This window comes from Mytilus californianus, unplaced genomic scaffold (assembly GCF_021869535.1).
Source record: "Mytilus californianus isolate M0D057914Y unplaced genomic scaffold, xbMytCali1.0.p SCAF_6, whole genome shotgun sequence".
NCBI classification, from domain to species: Eukaryota; Metazoa; Mollusca; class Bivalvia; order Mytilida; family Mytilidae; genus Mytilus; species Mytilus californianus.
In genome coordinates, this window is record NW_026262712.1 from 71,027,764 (window position 1) to 71,033,780 (window position 6,017).

The window sequence follows — 6,017 nt, forward strand, 5'->3', positions numbered from 1 at the left end:
ATGTAAAATATAACGAATGACTTTTTTTTTTTAACTTTCTCGAGGTTATTTCATGAGAATTATGACTTGTTACAGTCCAATTACATACAACACAACATTTATTGTTTTTTCAGTTTTAAATAAATTATACTCAAATCCTATATCAATAGTAACAAATTTATATGATAGCCCCGATGCATTTGCTTTACAGAAATAAGATATTTTACAACATTAGAAACCATGGTAGCAGATCAAGGTACATATTATCTATATATTTCTAACATTCTATACATATGGAAACAAGCAGATCGGAGTCATTATACAATGTGACAGCAGCCACAGAACATTACAACATATAGAGGTCAACATACTGCCTTAAATAATTGACATCTTTCTTGACATTATGTCAAGCGTTAAATCGCCTCTCGTCGTAAACAAATGTAATTAAAGTTAGCAAAGACCAGATATACAATCAATACCGTATTTCACAAAACAAGGAAAGCATTTATATGTAAAACACCCTACCATTGGTAAGATCTAACTACCACAATACATGATTCACTTGTATTCGAGATGGCAATATCTGTTCCCTTAATTATTGAATTGTAGTCAGAATTTTACATATTGTTTTTGTTTTCTATTTGATCTCAAAATGGGTATAAAACATGAAAAATATTGTACTAGTTTGATTCTGAAAACACGTCTCATTCTGTGTGTCTTTATACTAATTCTGAAAAGTTTTTAAAATGTTTATACACTTCACGTTGATTACATTTAACGTCCATGTAATTTCCCTCCAATATCCTGTCGGAACATTACAATCAGCATTTTCCATTTAATAATTAGACTAAAAAAATTCGACCGCTTAACCCGTTTTGCTACTTTCGATAGTTAAATTTTAAAATGTTTAAAACGCTCGGTAAACTCCGCATTTCAAAGTTTGAAAATTTGATTATCTCGAGTGTATAAATATGGTAAATTTAATCAACGGGATGTTATGTAGAATCTGTATATATATATATATATATATATCAATCCCCTGTCAAACGTTTCATCAATATGACAAGAAAAGGTATATTCAGAACATGTACATTTCAATCTTATTTCAAAGACTTATAGATCACCAGATTTATGCAATGATAATATTGCAGAAACATGTGAATATATAGTTTAATTACTTAGTGCATTAGCTCTCCATAATGAACAAATGAATTACAATTTATCAATTAAGTTCCAATTTACGTTAATTAAGTTGCTAAATACACAAAGTTGTTAAAATAATAACCTTAAAACTTTTTCCGGGACACATCCTCGGAAACATTTTGAAGGAATTTATAAACGACCAAAAATAATATAGTTGATGAAAATTAGTTGATGAAGTTTCAGTACTATTTTGATATTGTTGTTCTGATACTGCATTAGTGTATTCACTTTTCGTTACGTTATATATTTCAACTTTCTGGTTTTTGGTTTTAGCTGTTTCATATATCATGTTCCTAATTTCGAATTCGATTTACTTATTACTTATAGCCATAATATTTTCTCTTTTTTAAACAATAGCTGGGTCCCCTGAGAAGAACCACGTGATCGTAACGATTGTTGCCATCATTATTGTAACCGCAGGGATATCAATCTGTGTGTATTTCTGCCGAAACAAAGGTCTGGTATTATATTACCTTATTCTGTTTATTTAATCGTTTGTCGGATCTCTTTAACTTAAGAGTACAATATAGTGTACAAAATGGAAATCTTTTATTAATGTTATAAAGTTTTATCAGCACACCGCCAATTTTATATAATTGGACGGGAGTGAAAATGTTTCATAATTGAAGGACGTTTTATTTGCAATTACTATATAGTAATAATTAAGATACTGATTTCTAATCAGAGAAAACCACAAATGTTGCAGTAAACCATAGAATGGACATAAAACAACATATTATACGTACTTAAGACGCGATGTACGGATATTACTTATACGTGATTAATCAGAGTTGTCTTAATCTATCAAATAATCAGGTAATAGTGATTTAATGCGAATCATAATGTTTTTAAAATAAACGTTTAACATTACGATTTTGAGATATGAAAAGTTATCAAAATCACATTTATAAAAACAATTATAAAAAAAACTAAATAAGCATTTAAACATTACATTTTAATAAAATAAAACACTTTTATTTCAGCCATTCTCGATGACGACATTTTCACTTTTTTTTTAATAAGTTAATGCATTAACCTATTGAATTTAAGTATTATATATATATATTATAATAATGATCTCCTCTTAATTATTGTTTTATTAAGTACATGTAAAACTCATCATTGATATTCCTGTTATCTTTTGATAAAATCAACAGGGTTTTCAGTATGTTAACTTAACAATAACACGATCTTAGTATTAAAACAAACTACAAAAGTCGGAAATTAGAATGAGCAAAACGAATATACAACAATTTTGTTACTTGATTAAACCATGTTTATCCAGGTACTGAAAACAACATCAAACTTAAAGATCTAAACATGGTGCAAGAAACTCAACCAGGCGCCCAGAAAAATGTTCAGCAGTATCAGGTTTTTATCACAAAATTCGAGATATTTTAATATGAATGTCTAAAATGACCAAAATGTGAGCTATTTCTGTTGCTTCAAACCTTGCTTTATTTGAACGTTCTTGTTCTTCTTTCAAACCACCTTGCAAAATGAAACCTTCTTTAGGTTTGTACTCGCACTTTTTTTTATGAGATTGGTAATTAATCCACACTGTGTTTGACATCTGATAGTCTCAAAACCAACACGAAATGAGTTAGAAATGAGTTACTTTTATCTAACTCGAGTAAGACTTAATTAATGAAATGGTACTTGAAATCAACATACTGAATTGATGTCGTTTGCTAAAAAGGATCACACTTTGTAACATAGCGTTTTATCAAGTACATGTAAAACTCATCATTGATACTCATGCTATCTTTGATAAATAAAAATAATCAGCGTTTGTAGTAAGTAAACATAACAACAACACAATCTAACTATGAAAACAAACTACAAACGTTCGGAAATTAGAATGAGCAAAACGAAATAGCACATATACCAAAATTGTGTTACCTGATTAAAATATGTTTTTCATGTTTACCCAGGTACTGAAAACAACAGCAAACCTAAGTGTTATTTTCATTTTTTTCATTATATGAGTGGTCTTAAACACATACAAATACAGTGTATTATCTTAAGTCCCTGTGTGAACCACCCGACTATAAGACCGTTTGAATTATAAATGATACATTTCACTGTAAATGGTCGGTTTATAATTGGATTATTTTATCAAAATTAAGGCTGAAACTTCCTAAGAGTAACTTTTTTGCTGTTTGGTCTGGCACTTTTGTGTTTCATTTTGTTCCATGTTTCGGGAACTTAGTTTCACAAACTTTTGGCCTCGGGAGAACCTTGTAAAGACTTCCAAGTATCATTTTTTTTGCATCATACATGTATATGATAATATAACGAAAATACTATTTCAGAATTCTGCAGGTTTGGTTAACATCGAGGTTGACTTCGAACACAAACAGAAAAAGAATGGTCCTAAGTTGTTCTCCATTCATAGTTCAAATAATCGCACGCCATATGCTGATATTGACTTTACGGCTAAAGCTGATCCATTACCAGAAAGTGAATCTGACGACAACAGAAGTGAAGAAGACGACTTTTTTACACTAGAAGATGTACAAGGGTGCCCCATCAAAATTTTGGAATAATTTTGTGTTTTACCATATGATTATATTTCAATTCGCTGAATATGTTTGCATGAGTTTAAAACAAATACGAGATTCAAATATACAACATCATTTGAATTTTACCTGAAATTTTCAATATACAGGTTCTAATAAATAATATAACTATTTGATGAAATCTGTCTAGAATACAAATGAGAGAACGCCAATTTTTGTCGGACCATTGACTTGAATTGCATGTAAAATTTACAATGGATTTTGTGTGATGAAATGAGCAGGTAAATGCTCATTTCAAAAGTAACTTAGATTTAGGCTGTGGAAATTCATCATCACGAAATTGAAATTTACCTTTCTATTTACATTTTCTGGACAGGAGTACTTTCAATATGCAATTGCTAAACATGTGTAAAATCATTATTTCGAAACGACGATTATGGACTGCAACCTTTGCGGCATTACACAAACTGAATATTTGTTTTGATTTGATACTGACAGTGTACAGAGAATATTTTTTTTTTATAGTTGTTGATAATATGAAAAATTAAATGACTCCTTTAACAGCAGACATATCTTTTCATCTTCGATTTTATTTAATTCAAGAGTTTTGACTAAATTATTGATTTAGTGAAAGTTAATCAGATAACTATCAATTGTATGTGTTTAAGTCATCATATTTGATATAACAACATACTTTTAACATGTTTAACGAGATGTTGCAAAAACATCCCATATTCTTTATGCCGGGGTTAACACTCTTACAGTAAATTTTGAACTATTTGCCATTGCCGTGGACAGTAGATATTGAATACATAGTTATCCGAAATGCATCTCGTTTTACCTTTGAAGACCTGTTTTAGGAGAGAAAAATTAAAAATCTTTCGTTAGATGACCACAATCCAGATAAGGAACTTGCAAAAGTTATTTGGAATTCTAGCAAAGTCACTCTTTTATATCGTACAATTATCAGTGTTATTGTTTGTATTTCATGCAATAACCATTTAATGTAAAATGTATTTGTGCGAAACGATATTGTTTATTGTTTATTGCCTATAATTTATAATTAAAAAAAAAGAAACCAAAGGGAAAATACAAAATCGTACGCCGAACTTAAAACGACGAATAGACCAACAATAATCTACATAGAATACTAGACTGAGCAACATGAGCACCATCAAAAACTGGGGGATCTCGGATGCTCCTGGTGGGTAAGCAAATCCAGCTTTAGATACACATCGTTTTTTGACAAATAATAATCGGTGATGTGTCGCTTACGGGGATGCCATGAGAGAGAAAAAGAGTACAGGGTTGAGTGTGGCTACGACAATTGGCAATATATTCTATAACGTTAGACCAAATCCTGATGGGATCCGTAAAACTTTCGAATGGATGACCTTGAATTCACCTATAGGGACGCTGGGTTCAAGGGCTTCTTTGTAAGCATTAAAAGAGAGGCGAAAGGTACCAAAGGGATAATCAAACTCATAATTTAAAAACGAATTGACAATGCCTGGAAAAACACAAAACGACCAAAAGACAGAAAAAGTATATAAAACACAACATCAAAAACGAAATACTGAGCAACATGAACAATACTTAAAACTGGGGTGCGTCGACAGGGTAAACAGATCCTGCATCACACGTGACACGTGATGATCATGTATTTACAAACCCAGGAATAAGTCTAATTCGGTATGTCACATTCGAGGAAAAGAGGACGGATTGTAGTTACGACAATTGGAATATATTCGTCGTCATTTGTGTCACAAATAATTCATAATGGTCTACCAACTCGTGATGGTGTTCGTTAAATTTTCGAAGGAATGATATTAACTTTACCACTTAGAGCTCTCGTTTTAAAAATTAGGAAGCTGAAATCATCTCTTTTGTCGTAAAGTTATGTTCTCAATCGACATTCATTGATCAACTAAACTGATCGACAGTAACACATAGCTTATTACCACACTGTTACAGGTTTGTATTGACATACTAACCTATAAATCATCACGTGTTACAATTGATCAGTTAAGTCGCGAGTGCTCTCGATTAACTATTCTAGTACAGAGGTTTTGAAAAAATATCGTTTAATTCATGGATAGCCATTGATTAAAATCAGCATGAACAAAATGAAATTAATATCCATGCAGCATTGTCTCATATATATGTCCTCTACTAGTAAGAAAAAATACTGCACACAGTATCAATAAAATATGCGGCTTAAAAGTGTATAATAACACCAGCACTAGGGTTAAAAATATCATATGAAAGAATAAATACAAAATTCAATGAATATCCCTCATCAGTATGAGTAGG